This window comes from Cryptomeria japonica, chromosome 9 (genome assembly GCF_030272615.1).
Source record: "Cryptomeria japonica chromosome 9, Sugi_1.0, whole genome shotgun sequence".
In the NCBI taxonomy this organism is placed as follows: domain Eukaryota; kingdom Viridiplantae; phylum Streptophyta; class Pinopsida; order Cupressales; family Cupressaceae; genus Cryptomeria; species Cryptomeria japonica.
Genome location: NC_081413.1, coordinates 238,733,338 through 238,759,130, shown reverse-complemented (window position 1 = coordinate 238,759,130; position 25,793 = coordinate 238,733,338). Strand labels below are relative to the sequence as shown.

At 33.9% G+C, this 25,793-nt stretch overlaps 1 long non-coding RNA gene across 3 annotated transcripts; it reads right to left on the bottom strand.

Annotated features, from left to right (window-relative positions):
- Nucleotides 1-356: 356 nt before the first annotated feature.
- LOC131037181 (uncharacterized) lies at nucleotides 357-15,424 on the bottom strand. Of its 3 annotated transcripts, none has more exons than XR_009104180.1 (6): nucleotides 13,515-15,424; nucleotides 12,374-12,659; nucleotides 12,118-12,300; nucleotides 11,713-11,800; nucleotides 734-861; nucleotides 357-579 (listed from the first exon to the last, which is right to left on the bottom strand). It is a non-coding gene; the product is annotated as an uncharacterized LOC131037181 (long non-coding RNA). The 3 variants fall into 3 exon arrangements; XR_009104179.1 differs by having other exon boundaries at nucleotides 12,118-12,231; XR_009104178.1 differs by having other exon boundaries at nucleotides 12,118-12,205.
- Between the last annotated feature and the right edge of the window lie 10,369 nt (nucleotides 15,425-25,793).

The window sequence follows — 25,793 nt, the reverse complement described above, 5'->3', positions numbered from 1 at the left end:
TATATTACGTTGTCATATTTTATGATTTGTTACTTATGGAATATGAAATATATTTTATTATAATTATGGTGAAATTCTTATATTAATTCATGATGCTCTTTTAATGATACTTTGTAGGGTAATTAATGTTTAGTTTCCAATCATTTACAATAATGTTAATTATCTGATTGTCATTTTAAATGATTAATAAAACATTTGAGGGGATAAATGATACATTTATTTTTGAAACTGTGAAATTTAACTTCAATGCTGAAATCAAAAGTAATAAATGCTTAAATAAAAATTAAACTAATAAAAAAAATGCAAAAAAAAATGTGACAAACCTCAAGGAATAACCATGGCCAATGACTATTCCCTTCAGTCCAACCCAATAAATTTTTTATTAAACATTATATTTGTACATTTTACAATGCTATCAAGTCAAAATGCTTGACCAAAACATAACTAAAGAAATAATGTAAGTCTAATTCCATCTCTTGCTGTTTTGAATACACCATGATTAAAAATAACTAATTCAAAAAGCTGCCTAGGACCCTTCTTATCATACTGCAGTTTTTTGGCTGCAACATGTCTACCACCCTGTCATACCAATTCAAACATAAATTAGTCAAAATAATGTAGCAAGTAAAAATGATAATGGAAGTAATCTCCAATCGAAAAAATGAAATTTAGGATGCCGATAGATTCATACATTTTACAACTACCACAAACAAACCAAAAAAAAGATTGTTACCTATTTTTTGCCCCCAGGTTAAAAATAGGTTTTGAAAGGAAAAAATGAACTTTTAGAGTTAGCATCGAATCTTTTCAAATATTTGTATCTTGGAGGTTTTAGGGATATGAGCACATGTCTATGTGAACCTGCATGGATCATCAAAGCACAAAACAGAGAAAGCCTTGTCAGAAGACAGTGAACGCATGCATCAGAGATAACAACAAGAAGAAGGTGCAGTATCATGAACTATTATTACAGTCATAAGATATCACAGCCTCAAAAGCATGAAATGACTTTTTTAGTTCCAGATAGTGAAAGCAATGAGTATACGGTCATGCAAGGAAGATAGATATAGCAGGGTTTCAAAGTTGACAAGACACCCCTGCAAATATAGTGACTGCATAGCAGTGATTTGTGTTCACAGTACAAAAGGGCAGAGATGAATTTTGCAACATTCAGTGACAAATTGATCTTAGCATATAAGGAATAGTGGATGAAAAACACAAAGGAGATTTGCATTCCCAAGGCACAAAAAGGCATCAATGGTAACAATACAAGGACTGTAGCAGTGCCAAAAAGACAAATATCGCAGACCTGAATCATAAATAACAGTGCATCAAACGTCAGTCAAAATCAATCATAGTCAAACACAAAACCCTTGTCTAAGTGAACAATGTATTAAGAACATGTTTAAGCCAGTCTGTTGAGATCATGGATAGCAGCCTTAGGGTACAAAACAAAGTTTTAATACCAAAAGAATCAATTTGGCAGTCCTTTTGATGAGGATTACATATATGACAATCAAGAGCTTTCAAAGACTTATAGATCTGAGGACACTATCACCATAAATTTTTGGTTCAGTATCAAAGCCTTTAGTGTAGTCCCAACAATCATAGAATAATGAAGAGAAGTATAAATGACAGTGAGTTCATCAGCGGTTAAGGCAATGAGCAGAGGATTGGAATAGTAAACAACAGTAAGATGGCATTAGCCCTCAACAAGCCTAATACCAGTCATGAATGATAGACTCAGAGCATCAAAGTTTAAAAGGTAGCAGCACAAAGGAAGGAAAAATACATATCTAAGTGTCAAGGGCCAATCAAAAAATGAAAACCCAGTCATATAGCAGCCTCGTGACAATGATTGATAAAAAGCATCAAATAGTGTTAGTACAAAGAAAGGGAACAGTTTAGTGTTTGTTGCAGCCTTCACACAAGCTCATTACAGTTTAAAAAGACATTCCATAGTTCTTCATATCATTGTCATAAACCCTATCCAAGGATAGTGACAAATAGTAAAGAGCATTACCAGTCCCTAAGCAAGTATGATAGCCATTGACACAGTCAAAGAGCAGTAACAAATACTAATTGTACACAATGTGTTGACAAACATTGGAATGCTTTTGTGAGACCAAATAGCAACCAAATACAGTCCTGGCAGCTCAAGGAAATGAACAAAGAATGATGCATAGTCAAATAAGAGTCTTTTCCTAAGGAGCAGACCTAGATAAGGCAGACAAGAAACAGAAAATATAGTTAGGAGCAGTCCTTATTGGCTAGTGTGCAGTAAGAAGAGCCAAAGGTTCATGGGAAAAAAAGGTCATTGCTAAAAAGAGCAAAGTATGCTAGAGATCAAAGAGGACAAAGATCACTGTCAGAGGTTTTTTCCAAGGCAAAAGAGCATCAGCAAAGCATAGTCCATTAGTAGCAGCATTCAAGCATAAATTAGTCAACATAATGTGGCAAGTAAAAATGATAATTCAAAAAATCTCCAATTCAGAAAATGAAATTTAGGATGCTGAATGATTCATACATTTTACAACTACAACAAACAAACCAAAAAAACATCACAAAGATATAACACTGTTTGAATTTGAAAATATATATAAAAATTTTGCAAGGTGAAATTTTTTCTTCAAATTTGCAGTCAATAATAGATGATGTTGGGGATGGTGAAAGAGGTGGTGGAGGTAATAGAAGAGATTCTGGCTCTCTTGAAGATCTATTCTCAGATGGACTCAAATCTAAAGGCACCACTTTTGGAGAATGTCTAAATGTAAAACATCACTTAAAGGCTTTAAGTCTGAAGTTTGTTCATGATAGATTTGAAGAATCTGCTCTTTACTTGGCTTGAATAAAAGGTCTTCTCATAACTTTAGTTAGTGTTGTCAAGATATATGTCATGCTCATAGGTTACCTATCAGCCCTATAATGACAATGAAAAGTAACCAGCTCTAGTTAAGAAGAATCAAGAAACTAATATGTATATAGCATCTCGCAGTTTAGTGACTAAGAAAAATGAAGAAACAAAGTTGTTCTATTGTATTAGAAGACTCACTTGGCATCGCCAGATTTGTAAGTGAATTGATTCAGGCATCTATGAAAGGATGATATCTACTAGGTTAAGGTCGACAATACAAATTCAAAATCTAAGATCTATTTGGCAAAAGGACATTTTACACTACAAATTAACAATAATCTATAGCAAAAATATTGCTTCTATAAAACCAATCTATAGACATGATATTGACATTTTGGAGAATGTCTCAATGTAAAACATCACTTAAAGGCTTTAAGTCTGAAGTTTGTTCATGATAGAAGCACTTTCAAGAATCTGCTCTTTACTTGGCTTTACCATTGCAATGGAAATTGTATCAGGACCCTTTTAGTCAGTTAATTAAGTTTGGCTTGAATAAAAGGTCTGCTCATAACTTTAGTTAGTGTTGTCAGGGTATATGTCATGCTCATAGGTTACCTATGAGCCCTATAATGATAGTGAAAAGTAACTGGTTCTAGTTAAGAAGAATCAAGAAACTAATATGTATTTAGCATCTCGCAGTTTAGTGGCTAAGAAAAATGAAGAAACTAAGTTGTTCTATCATATTAGAAGACTCACTGCCAAATTTGTAAGTGAAGTGATTCAGGCATCTATGAACGAATGATATCTACTAGGTTAAGGTCGACAATACAAATTCAAAATCTAAGCTCTATTTGGCAAAAGGACATTTTGCACTGCAAATTAACACTAATCTATAGCAAAAATATTGCTTCTATAAAACCAATCTATAGACATGATATTGACATGCAAACAAAACACTATTTTTTAAAAGATCACTTTTAAGATCAACTGTAAACTCATTTTTTCTAACCACCATGGTTTGTTAAAACCTGTGTGTTTCATAACAAATACAAAACATGAACACGATCCAAGGTAGCATGAGCCAAGGTTAATCACACAAATGGTTGTGAAAACAATTTTTCCTGATAAAACAATAGTAGCCACCTAATAAATTTTCAAAACATTCCAAACATCTCAATACTAAATGATATGATCTAAATGATATCAATCAACATAAAAGATGCTAGTGAAATTAGTCAGATCATTCTACATTTTTGCCAATCTGGTCAATTTTCAAATCTGGTTAGCTTATTTGCTGACGAATTACAAATTTCTTAGCAGTAGGCCTATTGGGTGTAAATTGATTGAAGTTAAGTTGTCTAGTAACTCTTTTGTGCACACACGAATACCTAACCAAAAACTTGCTACCATTGTAACTGAGCTTCTTGCTGCCTATGAATTCGGTAACGTTTTTGCAAGATTTCAAGCCTATTCTTTTATCATCTAAAGGTGACTAGAGCCAGTGGAATTAGAGATAAAACAGTTAGAAGTGTTTACGAGCTTAAGTTATAGTATTTTCATGCTAAAATTTGAACAAGTAGATTCATTTTGCAAAATGCAACTGTTACCCATTTTTCAAGTATCTAGGAGAAAAATAGCCTACACAGGTTTGGAGCTCATAATGAAGTTTTAAAAGGTTTTAAACTTTTTAAAGATGGCAAAAATTTACCTCCAAAGCCTTAGATCATTGAAGTCAAGCTAATGGTCACATTTAAATAAAGGAGTAGATAATGTTTTGGATTTATTTATATCATATTTGAGAAGGTTCACAAAAAGCACTCTCCACATTGAAATAAAGATCAAAGAAATTAATTTCATATTAGATGAAATTGGAATTTCAAGATAAAAGTTGTCCATGTAGCATGAAGTTCAAAAAAATCAGTCTTAAGCTTTGGAGGGAAACAAAGCTTTTAAAAGAAATAAAGCTTTACACATTGCATGAGTTAAGTTAGGGTTTTTCATTAACATGAGCTTGAATTATTATACATGAAAGCTGGATTTCTGGAGTTTCTCTTGCTGATACAGACCCATAATGGTCACCATAATGATGAGATCTCCAGCAGTAACTTAAAGAGAGAAACCCATGTTTGAACCTAATGTATACTCTCAGTTATGAAGACTTCACTCAAATGCATCAGTAGTTTGAGGTGTCATTAATAGTTTATTCTTAGAGGTTGGATGTGATGGAGCCAGGTTCATGCAGGGCACGTGGGATATATCTTCTTGAATCCACATCAAGTCCATGCAAACCCATGTAGAGATCATGCACGCAAACAGCTCATAAGAGGTCAGTTCCACCTTTCTAAAAACCTCTCTTTGCCATTCATAAATGGGAGGTTCATTTTTTCATGCGTACAAGAAGATTTCTATTATTTCGTATGCTAAAAATAAGGTTGCTTCGACAAGTTAGAAGTTAATGAAGAGTGCATACAATATAAGGAAATACAGTCCTTAATGGTGAGACATCCAGCAAATCTTTGGCAAGGAATTGACAAAGCAAAATAAAGGAAGATTTCATCGTTTCAAAGTTAGACATATACCCTATGAAGGCTTATATGGGTAGCATGATGTATAGAGTACCATGAAAGACAATACCCTGTTGCATACAAAGGACAGTCACCGAAAGGCTAAATAGCAGTCAAAGGATGCATGCATAAAGACAGCAAAGATGGATATCACTGTCCACAATAGCCAATAGAGAACCTTTGACAGCCTACAAGAGCAGCACCTTAAACCAAAGATGGACTGTCCTAATATCAAATCAATGACGAATCTCATAAATATATGCCATGGCAACCAAATCAGTTGAAAGGGCAAATACAGTGGTAAAGGTATGAAGGGTGCACAGTGATCTCTGCATAATAACAGACTTAGCCCTAAGTCTGAGACAGCTCATAGTGCAAGGTTTAAGCAAAGGAGAAATGGGTGTAGAAACACAAGAATAAGCATGGTAGTCATAAGCCCATGAACAGAGCAGTCACAGCCATGGAGAGCATGAGAATCACAGTTAAAATCATCCAACAAAAGCTAGGCCCTTTCAAGGATATAATCACACTGTGATAATGTCAAATCTTCACCAAAGAAACTCAAGACCTGGTGGGTTCTCCAAAGGCCTTAATAAGAATACAGGTCTAAGCATGATCAGTAAACACAATGATATGACAGAAGCAGCCATGAGGATCACTGTAACAGTACATAGAAGACCATCCATGCATCGAAGTGAACATGTTGACAGACAAAATAATGCGAAGGCCTACAACAAAGAGCTTTTCCATGAACATTGATGCATGGATTAATGATGTTGTCAAAGCAACAATATGACAGAGATTATGCACCCTAAAAGGCCTAGTTGTTGTATTGAAGGCCATTAATGATGTTATATCATGTTGTACAAGAAGGACAAATACTCAAGGAATATAAAGTATGGGCTAGTCTTAAAATAACTTTGATTTAGCAGTCATGAGGCATAATGAGTTGTAAAAGTTGTAGGCACAGTGATCTCATCGCTGTCAAAACAGGGATAGCAGGCCAATACAAGATCAAGACAAGGGTTTTAAATTCAAGGCATTCATTACTTCATAGTAAGAACAGATCAAATTCAAAGAAAGGCAGAGTTTATATAATAGCAGGCAAGGGCATGAACTGTTTCCATGTCACAGTTCTAGAAAGGATTCAAACCTGGAGATAAAAGTTGGGTAAAGAAAACCAAATGCAATTACAGTGATCAGTACAGATAGATAGAAGTCCTAGGGCCTGACAAGCAGTAAGGAGCAACCTCAAGCATCCCAGAAATAGAGTTACAAAGTGTATCGATAATGAATGGTGAGCAGCCCATTTAGATTAGCAAGCCTTCTTAGAGTACAGTCATTTAGCAGTCAAAGGCATAATGGGGTTAAGGCAGTAAGAGTTTCAGGAAAATCTGAGGTGCAAGGCGAGGTTGCAGCATCTAATAAATGCAACATTACAATCATACCCAAGAGTGCAGGGTTATAAAGACAAGATAATGACAAATCATAGTCAGTATTGGATTCAAAAGAAGCCACAACCATGAGATGAACAAATGGAGATCAGATGTCTCTATGAAGTTCTCACAAGCAGAGTCTCATGGCCAAGGGCTCATGAAGAGATCGTTCCCAGCATGCATCCACATCAAGGACATAGTCACAAAGATAGTCAAAGACATGAGAAGATTATAGCCATAAAGGGATCATCCACAATGACAGAGCCTATTCAACAAGACTGTGCCAAATGAAATGGACTGTCATCACTAAACTACAAAGGCAAGATTAAAAGCACCTAGCATAGAGACTATGAAGACTGTCATCAACAAAAGAGCAGTAATGGCAATGCCAGCATTAGAGCTAAGAGGGCATGTGAACAGTCAAATGAAATGGACTGTCATCACTAAACTACAAAGGCAAGATTAAAAGCACCTAGCATAGAGACTATGAAGACTGTCATCAACAAAAGAGCAGTAATGGCAATGCCAGCATTAGAGCTAAGAGGGCATGTGAACAGTCAAATGAAATGGACTGTCATCACTAAACTACAAAGGCAAGATTAAAAGCACCTAGCATAGAGACTACGAAGACTGTCATCAACAAAAGAGCAGTAATGGCAATGCCAGCATTAGAGCTAAGAGGGCATGTGAACAGTCAAAGAAGCAAGGTTGGTGTTTCCCAAAAACTTAATGACAGTCCTAGTAAGTATAACAGTCACAGACACATAAGATCAATGGATAGTTACAGTGAAAAGAGTTCTCAGTGGTCTACAATGGAAGTTCCTACAATGATGACTGTCCAATAACAATGAAAATAACTATTATAACATGTATAAAGCAGTTTTATATTGTGAGCAGATCTCCCAAAGAGAGACCAATCATGAGACAGTAGTCATTAAACAGTCTTGATACAAGGTGAGTTTGTATCAACCAAGGAGCTTATTAGTAGAGAATATGGATGGGTAAGGTGAGATATAGCAGTGGTAGCTCTGAGTTACCAAGCAAAAGATCACAGACTGAGATTGCGGTAATCATCATTCAGTGAACAAGAAACAGTGATATCGTATCTAAAAGAACCAGTGATTCCTAATATGTTCAAGACAGTCACAATGCCATCAAGATATGTAAAGACCGTAAGGTCATGACTAGTGAACATCATGTCAATCTTCATAACTGTCAAAAAGAGGAAGGGTATTGTTACAGTCAAGCAGACAATGTAATGGTCAATCCACACAATATGAGGCTTTTGACAGTCATCAGGACAGAGATGGATTATAAAGCAATATAATGAAAGTTTATGTCATGATAAAGCAGCAGAAATGATATTAATCTTAGTCATAAAGAAAGGGTTCGAAGTTATTACTTTGATAAAGCCATGACTAGTAAATATCGTGTCAATCTTCATAACTGTCAAAAAGAGGAAGGGTATTCTTACAGTCAAGCAGACAATGTAATGGTCAATCCACACAATATGAGGCTTTTGACAGTAATCAGGACAGAGATGGTTTATAAAGCAATATAATGAAAGTTTATGTCATGATAAAGCAGCAGAAATGATATTAATCTTAGTCATAAAGAAAGGGTTCTAAGTTATTACTTTGATAAAGCCATGACTAGTAAATATCATGTCAATCTTCATAACTGTCAAAAAGAGGAAGGGTATTGTTACAGTTAAGCAGAAAAATGTAATGGTCAATCCACACAATATGAGGCTTTTGACAGTCATCAGGACAGAGATGGTTTATAAAGCAGTATAATGAAAGTTTATGTCATGATAAAGCAGCAGAAATGATATTAATCTTAGTCATAAAGAATGAGTTCTAAGTTATTACTTTGATGAAGCATATGTCAATATACTAAAAAATCATACATCTAATTGAAGACATAATCATTGGAGAATGTCATACGGGTCAAGGAAAATCAGTGAAGAGAAACTTAGAAACCCTACATTTCATGAGGGTAGGTAAGCCTCAAGTTCGAATTCAAGCTCAAAGTACACAAACCTATCAATCCGTTAACTCATCATCAAGCAGTGCAAGTATGAGTTTGAGATAAAAGAGGTGGGATTCTGAGTTCACATCAGTTTGGCCCTCAAAGAGGGGAAGTTTGAAGCAGTTCTAGCAGTCCTATTGCAGTTATGAACCCTCATGGGTTGACCATCAGTTGAGGACAACTTTGACGCAATCAACCTCTAGTTACCATCAGTTTGGACCTCCTTTTTGCATAGCTTTAGTTCAAATTCGACCCAAGGCTTCATCATGCAGATTTGAAGATAAAGACAAGGTGGAAAGCAATCACTTTCAGCTCATATTTAGGAGGCACTACCAGCTCTTCAATCACTTGCTTTTAGGGCTTCTTTTCTATAAGTCTCCTATTCTTCTTTCTTTTCTCTAGTTCTTTTATTCCTTGGAGCATGTATTGTGGCTTTTCCAGCTCTTTCATGCTGAAGAAGGCATTTGTAACTCAGTTTTCCAGATTTGTGATAACCGCAATTCCTTTTTATTGAATAAAAGAAGTAGTTTTCCTTCTCCTATCTTTCTTGTCTCGACTTACAATGAATGATTTTGATATAATTATTGTGATTTGCCTATAAATCCTTCAATTTTGTCTCATTCATATTAGAATGCATGCAGGAATGATGTGTTTAATGCAGGTTATGGATTGCGATTATAAGTTTTAATGTGTGGGAGTTGTGGAAATGGACATTTTTCCTTCAAACAAGCATTAAAATCTTAGATCATTTTCATGAAACATTTATGTATTGAGCATCTTGTGCTGCGTTGTGACCAAACATCCTTTTCTGAAATAAATTGTGATTCGGGGGCTGCAAGTAAGTCTTTGCATTTGGTGCATCACCTCCTCTTAGGATAGGTTTCATTTCAGTTATCCTTCTATCCTTTTTCCCGTCAAAGGTTAGTTTGCAGGAGATTCATCAAAGAGAACCAGCTCACTCTGGAGATTGATTTCCGTCATAGGCAACCCACAGGCTCGGAAATCATCCCATGTTTCACAAGATTACTGAGCTTTCAAATTGAGCATCACGGATGCAATCTTGGTGACAACAGCAACATAAATGAGATTTTATGAATGTTGCCAATTTAGGTGCACCACAAATTGATATTGCGTAAATTTCCCCTTTTCAAAACATGGAAAAAACCAAGGCAACTGGCAAAAAACTGTCCATACAACTTTTCTTTTATTTAGCAGTTTCAAATATTGTATGAAATGTAAAATTTGGATATGCATCAGGACGGGAGTTTATCTTTGTATTTTGCATATGATTTGGCTCTTCCCCTTCATAATAGGTACTAAACTCTAATCATTTGTAACTGAATAAGATGGTCCAATAATACTTGAAATAGCTTTGTGTTTAAAAACTTTAAACATGTGGGGTTGCTATTTTACAACATGTGAATAGCATCTCTAGGTTAGAATTGCATTATATGGAGTTTCATGGCATTACATCATCTATTGCAGTGTAGGAAAGTTGCTAATCTGGTGGTGAGAATAAGTTCTTAATCCTAGATATATGCCAGTGCCTACTGGATTTAATCCTTGAATCTGAAACAACTTAAGAGATAAACTAAAATTTCGTTTCATATCATTTTACTAGGAATAATATCTAATTGTTAGTATCTTTTGGTTCACTCTGGGACTATAGCATATTCTAGTCAAGTCTAAAAGAACGGTATACACAAGAAATACACAAAACAAAGGCAGTATATTCTAGTCAAGTCTAAAAGAATAGTATACACAAGAAACACACAAAACAAAGGCAGTAACACAAAATGGTAGTGAAAACAATCTAAAACATTAGGCATACCGAGTCCCATTTTTAATCATTCATGTCAACTTCATCAAACACTTCAACTTCAACTTCAATAATCCCAACTGTTTTTTCCTGATAAAACAATAGCACTCAGCTAATAAAGTTTCAAAACATTCCAAACATATCAGTACTAGAAATCGGGATTTTATTCTCTATTCTATGAAACCTGCTAACTTGAAACCAAGAAAATCATATCCATGTATCCCATTTGAAATATTAAAGAAAATGAATTAATCCAGCCAACCTACTAGAGATCCCAAAACAAGGAATCCAAAATAACATTACACGCTGAAGTAGAATTACTAAATCCCAATGGTAAGAAAACTTCTCTACACGGTAAAATACATAACCAATAAAGCTAAGTTGTTGATACTTTGGCCTTACTAGTGTAGATGATTTGCAGGTTCTGTAAAATATTTGAAAGCCAATAAACAATACAATGCTGCACCAAAAACTGCAGAGCAGGGAATCTATAGACAACAGTTGTATGTCCTATCAGGTCAGTGAACTGCTGAACTACATCTAGTGGAGACGAACGTAAAAGTCCAGCAAACCCCTAATTAGCTTGTGTGTCAGCTTACTGCTGGTATAAAAATATCCATTACATAGCTGTTCATAAATAGAACTCTATAATTAACATTTAATTAAAATATATCTGGAATAAACATTTAGTCTTTCAAAATTCATAATATCGAATGATTGTTTTTAATCACAAAATAATTGTACGTAATGACATTTGGAATAGTAATTTGCGATTCATGCTTTTAACCAACAAAAGATTTTTATGGACAACAAAGTATGGAACATGGGGGAATCTATAATCATTTTATTCATCTTAAAAAAATCATCACTTAAAAGAAATATTCGATCTCAACATAGGAAGATAAAACAATATAGAATCTCTAAAAGCTTTATCTCCTATATCAAAATATACACACTGAATTTTCTTAATTCAAATGTACAACTTAAATGACAGTGACAAGTAAATACCTGGTGCAATGTACGCGCTAGAGCACATGGCGGCTTCCCTCTGCATGAGTCTGGCTAAGCAAAATCAGACATCCGAGCTTCCATGTGGCTGGTTTTAATCACAGAATAATTTTATTTAATGACTTTTGGAACAATTTTAAGTAATGACTTTTGGAACAGTAATTTGTGATCCATGCTTATAACCTATAGAATATTTTTATGGACAACAAGGTATGGAACATGGGGGAATCTATAATCATTTTATTCATCTTAAAAAAACGGTCACTTATAAAGAAATATTCGTTCTCAACATAGGAAGATAAAAAAATATAGAATGGCTAAAAGCTTTATCTCTTATATCAAAATATACACATTGAATTTTCTTAATTCAAATGTACAACTTAAATGATAGTGGCAAGTAAATACCTGGTGCAATGTACGCGCTACAGCACATGGTGGCTTCCCTCTGCATGAGTCTGGCTAAGCAAAATCAGACATCGGAGCTTCCATGTGGCTGTCCATTAGTACATTCGTGCACATCTCCATGCACAACCATAGGATTAGAGTCATGGTACAGAGAGCACATCCAAGTCCTCAACGATTTCGTATCTGCTCACCTATTATTAATCAATTTATACAAAAGTAACAGTGAAGCTGATGTAGGAAGGTTTGTGCTGATTACCGGATACTGAAAACCAAGCTACCATATGAAGAGTTGAACATAACCTCTCCATGGAATCTGCGCTTGATAGCAAATCCAAATGGGTTAGCTGTGTAGGAGAAGATTAATTCATTGCCTGAGAACACAGAGAATTCAAACATTGGGTTAGCTGTTTTGAAAATATGGTTTCCTTCTAGAGCAGCTACTTGCTATAAACAAAGCAGGTCATAAGGCAAAGCAGGTCATAAGGAACTTCCCATTTCTTCCTCTCTGCATCAGTACACTTGCTGGGTTCTGCATCTCATGCCTGCATTGGAATCTCACTTCATTAGTCCTTCACTCAAGCCAAAAGGATTAAAAATAAACATGAGTGAAAATAAACCAAAACATTCATGGGGAGAAATAACTAATGGGTATTAGCTGAAAATAACTAATGGGTGTTAGGTGAAAATGTATTAATTACATGATAGAACTAAATTATCTCCAAAATCAAACATGTCAAACCCATCACTGTCATCGTAATGCAAGCAACAGCAAAAGCTTCGAAGATTATAATATTAAGGGTAAATAAGCAGGGCTTACAGCTTCAAGGGTAGACGATAATAATACTAAAGGTGTATAAAATTTATTTAATTATTTTACATGAACATTATTGTGTCAGACGGTATAGTTGGAAATGATCCAACAGATATATATGCATAAGAATGTGAAACCCTAGGCTTAGAGCGTGAACTGTTTGACAGAATTCTTCTAAAGGAATGTGAATTCGTAGACACTGCGTGTGAACTGTTTCAAAGAATTCCTCAAAGAAATGTGGTCTCATGGCGTGCCATGATCTCTAAATGCACAAAATGGGAAATGTGAAAAAAACCCATTAAAGGTGATCTGTATTACTCTGGTTATGGCGGTTGTTTCACCATTTCCTCCACCTGATACGATTGGTACTGAATCCATTCAAATGGAGGGTGAAAATGGTGAGAAAGGTCAGAAAGGATAAGGAAGAAAAGAATCAGGAAGTTGCTATTAAGAGAATAAAAAACCTGCTGAGACTAAATAATTTCAATCCAAAATGAAAGTTCCTTACAAAGTTTATCATGCCAACTTGAATTGACTGGATTTGCAACAAACAATAATGAAATCTTTCTTGTCTATAAAGGATTACCTGGAAGAAGAATTTCCCCTCGGTTGCTCTGCCTCTTCCTCTGCTCTACCTTTCCCCTGCTCTGCCAGAAAAACGCAATACCAAAAAAAAGACAGACAGACTAGCGTGCACGCTGAAAACTAGAAAAATGAAAACTGAAAACAAAGCAAACACTTAAATTTTTTTGAAGAAAACAGAGAGAAAGAAAGAACAGAACATTGACAGAAAGGGACAATCACAAAACAGAACATCGAGAGAAAGGGGTAATCAGAGAAAGAAAGAATGTCTGTAACGAAATGAAACTGAATTGCTTCTATTTATATTGAAATTCAAATGCTTTTTCACGCTCCCGTTTGAATTTTCTTTGCCGTTATCATTCTCTCAACGGCTAGTCTTTTATGGGCGATATTCTTTGTCGCCGGCGGCCTTCCAGCTAATGGCTCCGGCACGATGACCCACCCACGGGCATTTCAATTCTGCTAAGGGTTTCTTTCGTCACCACGGGCATTTCAATTCTGCTAAGGGTTTCTTTCGTCACCACGGGCATTTCAATTCTCCATTTTGTTCGTTTTCCGTTTTGTTTGTGTTTGATTTGGCCTCCATGGGCATTTCCATTCTGTTTGATTTCCCTTAGCCGCCATCATCATGTGTGATTTATTTTATTATTCTAAACTATGTATTAGGATAATTATTTATTGTAAACTATCTAAAAATGATATCTATTCTAATCAAAAACAAGAGACGCATAGCGTCATGTTCCTGCCGAGTGTTCGAATTGTGAAAGCTAGAGTGGAAAAGGAAAAGTAGAGAAAAGTAGAGTAGAAAATGAAAAGTAGAGCATTGTATAAACGAAAGCATACAAGATTATTGAGATCAATTAAACTTCACTCAAGTGTACATTATTTATTATTGTATACATGTGTATCATGAGCTATTTTCAATTAATAGGGCAAATGGGAGTTTATTGATCAAAAAATTGTAAAGCATATAACAAAATACCAAGCAAATGTAGGGGTACCAGTAGACCATAGAACACACCCTATCACAACTTTCATTGTTGTTTCAATAATGATCCAACATATCAAACTAACATTGAGAGCAAGTTAACTTTCTTGCCCAATAACTTCAAGTACACATTTAAATAAAACTATTTCAAAATATATGGTCTACAACTTTGTATAATATGTTATGTACAATATTTTAAGAAAATGATCTATATTAATTATAAGCTACCATCTATGTCTAGTTGAAACAAAAACAAAAGCTACAACCCAAAAATAGTTAGATTGAAGTTGAACTTGTAAGGCACATGAGCAAAGAGAACATACTCAACAATTCTCTATATTTGTAAATAATATGAAATGCTTATGTTGTTAAATTTTGAGTGTATAATAAGTAGAATATTTTAGCAGAATGAGAACCAAAAGCAACTTTTGACGTTAAATTTTGAGTGTATAATAAGTAGAATATTTTAGCAGAATGAGAACCAAAAGCAACTTTTGACGTTAAATTTTGAGTGTATAATAAGTAGAATATTTTAGCAGAATGAGAACCAAAAGCAACTTTTGACTAGGGATTCATAAGGAGGACAATTATAAGCAAATTTTTCATTATTATTCTATTGCACATTACAATCAATTTGCACAAACAAATCAAACTTAGTTGTTATTAGTGGATGATTTCCACATAACAACATTAAAGAAAAAATCATTTGTAAATAATTTGAAGTCATAAAATAAATAAAACAATAAATTTTATACTTGTATTAAGTTCTGTCAGCATTATGACAAAAAATTGAACTAATTTATGCCCTTATTTAATTTGAACTTGCATTCAATATTATATCATATAAAATTTAAATCTAAACCAAACCAATTCAAGTTAGCATAATCAATAGGTAAAATGCATGTGAAATAGATTAAATTTAGTCAATTTTTTTGAAATTCTTTTACTCCAGGAAGGAAGAATAATGCTTGGAAATTTTTAAAAGAAAAAATATGTTTGATTTTGTTCTAATTTTGCCATAAACAAAAAGATTCAGATCATCTGTACTGACTCTAAACATTTCAAAAAGATATAAATATATTTAGTCTTTCTGGATTCAATTAATCTAGATTAAAATTTTCATTTCTTATTAAAATACTTTGTATATCTATATATTTTTTTTAATTTGACTTCCTAAGATAGAAATTGAGAGCACAGAAGCAAAAGTGGTTTCTAAATGTTGGAAGGAAAGTTGTTTAAAAAGACATGGTAATTTTTGGGAAGACCACATGCATCAAACAAACAGCTGCCAAGAGCCTTAGACGATAGCTGTCAAAGCCAGGGCAAACTAGTAAATCACACTGCCATTTCTCATGTTGAACCTCTAATATTTCTGTATTCCCCTCATTTGGAAGAAAATCAGTAGCTAAAAGAACAAAACAAAAGGAAAAATGGCGAAATCAATCCTTGTCTAATTTCACTGTTTTTAATTTTTAGAGCTTATTGCTATTTTTAAATAACTCTCCAGGGGGACTTTAGACTGACTTTTTTCTGGGAGGTTCTGCTTGTGCTTATAATTGATCCCTATTAATAAAATTTAAAATTATTTTCTACAATGAATATTTTTTAAATATTATTTCCAACAACTCTGTTATGAAGGAGTACTTGGATGGTTTCATTAAGAAAAATTACAGGTGAGTACAAATGCAGCTACCCCAATCAGCTACCCCAATTAGGAAAAATTGACTGGCAAATTACCACAATAAATTAAATTTTTTTATCTCTGTTGTTTCTAATAGAACTACAAAGTATGCATAACAACCAATTTTTCTGAATTGGATTTACATATTCAAAATTTTCTGATTCAAAGTCGAATAATGTGTTAAGCATATGACTAGATTAACCCTGCCGTCAATGTCCATGAAAAAATCCCTGTGAAATTTCGTAAGAAATATCAAGAGACTGTTTTAAAAAGAAAAAGAGAAAAAAAATTATGAAGCAGACTTAACTGGGAAAATTAGAAGCAGAAGACAAAAAGAATTTTCAAATACAGTAACAAAAGACACAACAAACTTACTTTGTGAAAAATCAATACCATGCAATTCATCTAGTCTTTCCAGTCTTCTCAATCTTGGTAGTCTCCAGTCATAGTAGTTTCCAGATTGCCTCGTTTTCTCCAAGCTTCTCAGCTGCTACAATGTAAATATTGATATGATAACTTCCAGATACGGTAGAGGAATCTTTTTTTTAGTTAATTCCAGTCTAGAATTTTTGTGGAATCATTAGGGGAAAAATTCAAAACGTGAAAAAAAAAATGAATAAATTAGCCTAACCATAACAGAGTAAGCCATTTCAATAAAACTAAAGAACTTCCACAAAATTTCAGAAAACCTGTGAAGCTGCAAAATGAAAATATGTTTACCTCAATATTTGCACGAAGCCTGGGTAAAAAGGATGTCAAGTTATACAGCTCAAGTTACAGAGCTCTTTCGAATGGTATTCCAATTGTTTTGTGGACAGACAGGGTGTCAATTGTATTTTACCCAATTTGAAAATTAAAGCTTATCACAATTTCTTAATTTTCTTATAATTAAAAGAATTTTTATACCAGGAACGAGTTCAGCTGTATCCCTGGTTTTATTTAGAACCCTCTTTTTATATTTCAGATTTTCCATTTAATTCATTTTTGTTTATTGTAACATGCCAGATAAATTTTGAATAAATTTTGAAACCTGCAGAATTTTGCTTTTTGGAAAGCACTAAGCATTACATTGTTTACAATGGCTAAGCGTAACACCCAACATAGCTTCACGCCTAAACTAAAGAAACAGATTTAGAAAAACGCCTCTGCTCTAAACTAAAGAAACGGATTTAGAAAAGAGAAATAAACCTGAAAAAACAGCTACAAAACAGAGGATTTGGTTCTGGCTAAATTTCTTTGCACCGTTTGCCGCAAGAATGAAGACTCCAACAATTGCACAGATTTAGGATCAGAAACAAGGGTTTTCTAAACATACCTCTTTAGTACTCAAATAAAAGTATCCGCTTCTCTTGGCTGCCTGAAATAAGCCACTGCTAAGCTTTTATGTATTTGCAGAACACCACAAACCAACAGTTGATTTAGAAACAACTAGAAACATCGATAGACAAAGAAAGCTACCACACAAATATGCATTAATGCGATGTCAAGTTACACAGCTCTTGCAATGGACCTCTGTAAAAGTAATGTCAAGTTACAGAGCTCTTTAGAATGGTATTCCAATAGTTTTGTGGACAGATGTAGCGAAATGAGCTAGAAAACATGGAAATGAGCCAAGAAAACCCGTTTGCAGAACTTTCATAGTTTTCACTCAAAAAATTTAGACTTGTGTATGTCGGATGTTTCCAGAAACCTCTGCTACAAGCTTTTGTGTATGTCGGATGTTTCCAGAAACCTCTGCTACAAGCTTTTGTGTATGTCGGATGTTTCCAGAAACCTCTGCTATAAGCTTTGTATATATCAGATGTTTCCAGAAATCTAGTAGGAACTAAAATAAATAGGTAAAAAATACTGTAATCTGGTTGGATAACCAAGAAAAGTTTCTTTTTTATAAAAAAATTTGCAGCATCCTCCAATCATAATTGGAAAAAATGATTTATTATTAATTATTAAAATGTTTTTAATATTGAAACATTAGAAAAAAAATAAAAAAATAAAAAATTCTCTAATGTGATTGGATAGCTATAAAAGCATTTTTGCATCCAACGATTGCATTAGTTTCTGCCTGTCGGCAGGAACTAACAAGAAATCCACTTGATCTCAAGGGACCAAAAGATAATATTGTGAAGTTATCTAATAGTTTCTATCAAACAGATTCCCCTATTATATATATTATTATTAATCAATAATGTTTCTTCACATAGAATCTCATTATCTCAATGAATTGTGAACTGGATGATGAACATATCGTTGGCATGTAAATCATCTTTACTATTCTATATTTGTGCTATAGTTTTCTCAATCACATCAACGTTAATGTCTCAATGAGTATTCAATAGTTTATATGGTACGTCTACCTTGATGCCCACTCATCTCACTTTGCTCAACATTATTGGTGCTAGCAAACCACATCAAATCATAAAATCACCAATGGCTAGTGTGTATGGCATATCTACCTTGGTGCTTAACAACATTGACTTCACTTTGCTCAATTCTATTGGTGTGGGCAAGCCCCATCGACTTGTATAATCACAAATAATTAATTCATGGCCAATACACTCCCATCCCCTTATCAAGCAAAATGTGATAAGCTCTTGCAATAAGAAACTAATAAAAAAAGCTTAGTCTACTACTCATGAAAGTTCAAAAGTAAAAACCAAAAATTGCATAAATATACGAGCTATAACAGCACATCAAAATTGCAATGCCAATTCACTAAACCTGAAAAGCAAAATAATCTACCCCTATAAGATTTTTTTTACACAATTCACTCAAACTTTTAGAAAATAACTAATTTTAAAAAATAACTAGTTGGAGAAGGCAATTATGCTCCAGCTTCTTGTTCAATCCGCAAATTCTATTTTGAACCTATTAAACTCCATTCATCATATGCAACGTGACAATCTCTAAAATCATTATCAATAAAAATAAGATTTTTAGACATGTTTATAAGATCCATATAAATATAAGAAGTTGTTGAATGAAAATGCACCCTTATTGCAATGTTTATGAATCCAAAAATACCCTCATTTATTCCAAAGATAAATCCATGATTTCAAAAACCCCATTATGCCAAAAACCTTAAACATTTCTTTGTTTTCATCTTAGGAGCTATGGATAAGTAAATGCATTTAAAATCCTATTTTACTATTTCACTTAACACATTATTTCTCAAAAAGCAATAGGTGATTGTGGCTTGGATTCTTGTTTGTCACGATGTATACTTCTATTGAAGACCAAAGGCCTAGCTCCTTCAATAATTTTGATAACTCATTTGCTACTCAGTCGTAAACATTTTTCAGACATTTTATCTAAATAATAATTGTTATGAAATTTTTAAATCAAAAAAGTATTTTACCATTATACAATCTATATATATAGTTTTTAATTTCCTTGTTGTATACTTCATGAAATCCATTGAAATGTAATTTTTAGAAGTTTGAAACAATCCAAACATAAAGAGGGTCTCAATAAATTTTTTTAAATTTTTTTACTAATATTCAAATAACACCCATTGTTTTCAATGCATTTTGTTGGATCACTGAGAATTATAGTTATTATAGCATCTACTCCAGCTCACATGAAAACCATTTCAAAAAAAAACAAAGATTTGATATATATGTCCACAAAATTAATAGCCATTGAATACTATTGTTGTCCATCACACACATTTGTAGTTTTCCACACCATTCAACTTGGGAGGACCGATTATATCATATGAAAAAAAATGGAAACGCATGACATTTAAAAACAAAATGAAAAGCTTCTATTGTAGTGATGACCCATACTTGAAATCTAATTTGGGTATATTCCCTCTATTGAGTGGTCTTGTTATAATAGGTTGGAGGTTGTGATAGAGTTGAGTTTCAATGAAGTCAATGACAACGGAAGTTATATTTAGGTAACCTTCATGCTAGGAAATCAACTAGAATAAAGACTACCAAACTACTCACATTAATAGAATGTCATTTTAGACTTTGAAATAAAACGCATTCCCTTTTATGTTTAGATCAACAAGTGCGCTAAAAATATTTGAGGAATAATTATAAACCTAAAAGAAATAATTATAGACTCAACTTATTCTATCTAATGAACCTTAAACATGTTAGAGATATAATTTAAAGCCCTACACAAAATCATCTTTTTGAATTGTATTTGAGGTTAATCAAATATTTTCTATTTCTACTTATTTCTAAATGATTCAAAAATTATCTAAATTAATATAAAATATAATAAGGTTGGTATCCTTGTTTACGTTTTGAGTGAAAACAAGTTAACCTCCTACGAATTTTTCTAAAATTCATCCTCATTTCTCTAAGTTGTGAGTTTTGAAGCATTTTTGTCATTTCACTCATCATTGAACACTTTGTGTTCGATCTTGAAAATCTCGTCTTCTTAGTTAAAATTCAAATTTTAACTTAAGAGTGAGTTTTTATTGTTTGGTGCAAAGTCGGGGTTTAAATCAGACTCTACATCATTTTGAGTCTTTAGTTCTAAAATCGGGTTCTAAACACGAAAAATGCACTCTTAAGTCCTTTTTTATGCAAATCGGACTTACAAGTTCGATTTACATCATTATGTATCACTTATTGGCATTTAATGTTTTGAGAGTTCGATTCATATTGGGTTTCTTTCTTCCTATATTACCGATTTGTACCCTTATTTATTTTTATTATTCACAAGGCACTGCAATTTCTTTTGAAGTCAGATTTTCTCAACCCGTGGTATGTATAATTTTGCCCTATCCTCGTATTTTATTAGAAGCTTGATCTTTGTCAAAGATTTAACATCAATAATATACATTGAAGTTTTACTTTGATGAACATTGTTGATATTGACCTTGCATTATCTTTTTTATTGATTGCATTGAAACCCTAGTTTTGGTGTAAGGTCGTGTTTAAGATTCGGCACACACCAAAGCCACGACTTTGATGTGTGTCGGGCCTTCAAACCTGACCCACATCATTGTTGCCTTTCACTTGTTTTATTGTGGCTTTGTATGGTGTGAAGTTGGGTTTTGAACCCGACACACACCAAAGAAAATGGCTACGATGTGTGTCGGATTCAAACCCGACTCACATCATTTCAACACTTTATACTTTGCACATTCCTTGGTGTGTGGCAAGGATGTAACCCTGCCATACACCATAGCCTTTCTCAATGGTGCATAGCGGGCTTACAAACCTACCGCCCACCATCACCATTGCCTTTCTTCATTGCGGCATCTGTCGGGTTTATAACCCCACCCGACACCACCTTGCATATTAATTATGCTTTTTACTAAGTGCATTTCTTTAGGTGTGGATCGGGATTGTATCCCCCACTTACACCAAATCGGTCCCTTAAGGTGTAAATCGGGGTTACAACCCTAATCCACACCTTATGTAATTTTATTCTTTGATTAGTGCAAATCGGACATACAAGTCCGATATGCACTTAGTCAATGTTTTGGTTTTTAATAAGATGTAGTGTATATCGGGGTTACAACCTCGATATGCACCTTCTTATGGTGTTTTTTCCTAAGTGCATTTCGAGGTTGTAACTCCGATATGCACCTCTTGATATTTTGTGGTCTTCCCTTGGTGTATAACGGGGATATAAACCCGATATAAACTTAGTTTGTTTTTTGCCTCTCTTAAGTGCAAATCGGACTGACAAGTTCGATATACACTTGTTGTTGATTTCACTTATATTAGTGCAAATCGGACATGTAAGTCTGATTTGCAACTAATACACACACTCATAAATTGGTAATTTTTAACCAATTTGTGATTGATCGATGGCTTTTATTCTATCAAATGAGATTCCTAGGGAGGCTAATCATCTCAATATGGTGATAAGCTTTTCATTTTGCAATGTACTAATTGCAAATGACAAAGCCCTCAACAAGTAAGAGAACAATGAAGTTCAAAAAGTGAGAAATCCATCTGATCTTTCCTCCTTCTGTATCATCCAATATTGATAATATCAAGGATATGGAGATTGGAAATGTAGACCTTGAAGGATTCTTGAAAAGAGTCAGAGAGCCGCTAGTGTCCTATAAAAATGGAGCCCACCATCAACAATGGAATTCATCTGGTGGCAGCCTTTCCAATGTCCGCATAGAATCCAGAATTTGTGTTAGCCCTGACTAAGAGGTATGACCCTACAACCAGATCGGTGAGGGATGTAGATGGAAACAAGATGCTCATCAAGCTTGATGATGACTTCTCTGTCATAATTTTCAAGTGTTCGCCCATAGATCAATATGCCAATATTGATATGCAATCAATTGTGACCTATTATGACAACGATTCAAATAAGTGTAGGAGCAACATCAATGATAATTGGTTAAAAACTTATAAGCTTACAATTTCAAGGTGGCCTAAAACTCTTCCTCACAGTGGCTTCCTAGCGAGCATGTTACTTTTAATTATATTTTCTACTTAAAACTTTTAATATTTTGTGAACTATTAATGCCTGGCGGAAGATATAATGCATGCATATTTACTCTTTTATACTATTATATTCTGCTAATTAGGAAGTATATTAGAAGCAATATCTTGTGATTAAATGTTTCACTTTTTGCTTATTAAAATGGATGAATTGTCGTATGTTCAAAATGATTGCCTTTGTGTTATGTTCTACTTTTTTCAAACATTTATTTTCAAATTTGTTTGAATCTAACAAGCAGACAAAGATTTTTGAAGTTCAGTTCAACCATCGTGTGAATGGTGAACAACCCTGATCATTCCAGCTACAGAGATTTCCTTGATCTCCTCTAAATCTGTTTCGATCGACTATTTCCAATGAAACTTAACTTCTATCGGAAGTTATTAATTTAGTGTTAAGTCTTCTTTAGTTTAGTTTTTAGTTGCTACTTTGTTTTAAGTGGGTTACTTTGCATTTGAATCAAAACAAGGATATGTATAAATATCCCACTACTTTCTTGTGAAAGCTAGCTAGTTATTCGGATAGTCTGTAACTTAGCCAACAGTTTAGAGTCTCATATTTTGTAATCCACAAAATTGTTCTGCTTCCTTTTGGAAGTTTATTTTAATGAAGATTTGAAGTTGATCCAAGAATAGTTGTGCTACGAATCCCTCTTGAGGAAGAGTGGGGCCTGCTTGACCAAAGGGAGGTGATCTTTATATAAATTTCATTTTTATTTTGTGCATTGATGTCATTACATTCTATTTTGGTCAATAGGACATTTTCATATCTTATTAATTTGAATATAGGAGATCATGAGCCTCCTATGAAAAATATTTCGTCGTCAATATTATTTTTTAGAGGAAAAACTTTTGAAGATCCTAATCAATTTATTTTAGAATTTAAATTGCTTTGTCAGACCTATGACTACACATCTAATAAGTAGAAGTTGAAGTTATTTCCTTCTACCTTAAAAGAATCAGCATTAAGATGGTTTATGTGTGTACGATTTGGTCTTATCTCAACATGGCAGGAGATGGAAACTGTATTCTTGGATAAATAACAAGATTATTGTCGAGTATGAGACGGGAAGGATGAATTATTTTGAATGAAGCAATTGGAAGATGAGATTTTGGAGTATAATGCTGATAGATTCATGTTTTTATACAAAATATGTGTTGAGGGAATCGATGATAATAGCAGCCGAACAATTTTCTTATGAGGAATTGAGGATGAGTCTAGAGAAGCTTTGAATTTAACGGGAAAAAGAGATATCAATAAAATTCCTTTGGAATAAATTATTGGTATATGTAAAAATTACTCCAAGACTAGAATTGGGACTAGAGATTATAGAAAAAACAAAGCTTTAGGGCTTGATGTATCACAAGTAATGGAGGAAATAGAAAACCTGAAAATTGATATACTCCTCCATCTTAATACTCAGGTAGACAAGAAAAACACTGAGCCCTTAGCCGTTTACTGTTCCAAATGTAGGGAAAAACTTCTTCTAAGGGAATGCCCACTAAATCAAGTAGATCTTTGTGAAATTTGTGAAAAGAATCATGCAAATAGCTCTAGCAATCTTTTACTAGAAATTAAAAATCATTTGAAGAAACCTCCTATGGTAGAAGAAGAGCTTAATTATGTTAAACAAAGATCTCAAAATTCAGGGTTTAATGCCTACTCAGGACAATTTGGTCCAAGGAATAATTGGAATTCAAACCAGATGCAAAATGCTAATTAATGGAACCCTTCATATCAAATGAAACCACCCCCTACACCATGGGGACCTCTGGAGTGGGTTAGTCCACAATGGAATCAACCACAATGGCAGCAAAACCAACCATAGTGGCAGCCTAATCCATAGTCATGGCAACAAAATCAATCTCAATTTCAACCATGGCAAAATCAACGTCCAAAATGACTTTGGGGACAACCTCCCCCTCTAATCACAAGACCAAATATTGCTAATGAATAGGCGAATCAACCTCAAATTCTAACTCAACTTGTTCCAAATCCCAAGAACAATCATCCTCAACAATCATTCAATATTGATTCGAATACTCCTACTTTGAATGTAATTAAAGTTAATGATATTCAACTAAGAAATTGTAACATTCCTTCAAAGCCCAATGCTTTGGACAAGGATGAGGAGACGAGTGAAGAATCTCATAAGAAAAAATGGGAATTCTGATATAAAGCAAGTGACTAATGAAGCCTCATATCCAAAGAATTTGAAGACATCATAGATAGCTCCTGATTCCTCCTGATCTGATCATATTAGTATGGCAGATTCTCTTCTTCTTCATGAATTGAAAAAAATCAACATAGAGATCCCTTTGTTACAAGCCATCAAGAACATTCTAGAAATTAACCAACATGTTAAGTCACTTTGTGTAAGAACACTTGGAAGAAAATGCAAGTTCCCTTCCACATTCCAAGTAGGGACCAAACTTATAGATGTATTGTCAGGAAGATTGCTTCCTCAGAAAAATAGTGATCTCGGGAGTCCTGTGATAACTTTGAGTATAGGAGGCGTTGAGATACCTAATATCTTTATTGATTTAGGAGCAGCCATAAATGTTATCACTACTGATATAGCAAAAATATTGGAAACGATAGGAATTCAACCCACAACAACTGTAATTCAATTAGCAGATCAATCTACTACTAAACTTGAAGGTGTCCTAGAAAATGTCATAGTTACTATTGATACTCGGGACTATCCAGTTGACTTTTTGGTACTCAAGGCTAGGAAGAGAGAATCAAGATACCTGATCATATTGGGAAGACCTTGGCTAGCAACTACAACAACTTTGATAGACTGCAGATCTGGGAGTATGACTATTTCTAATGGTCGGAAGTAGAAGGAGTTGACCTTTTATCCTGCAACAAAGCTAACATTTCATTTTGACAATCAATTTTGGGTTGATGAGGGGATGAATTTAGAAGGGGATGGAGTGGTTGAGTTAACTATGGCTAGTTTATCTGAACATGTTGAGGAGTATGAAGAGTATGTGGAACAAGGAGAAGAGATTGATGCTATTAATGCACTTAACCAAAAAGCGGTGAATGCTCTTCTCAAGATAATGTTGAGAAAGAAAGACATGGGGATATTCACCATCAAGATAAATTGCATCCTTGTCCTCTTAATACACTTATTGGGAATCCATCTAAAGGAAAGACAGATACAAAGCAAATTTCAA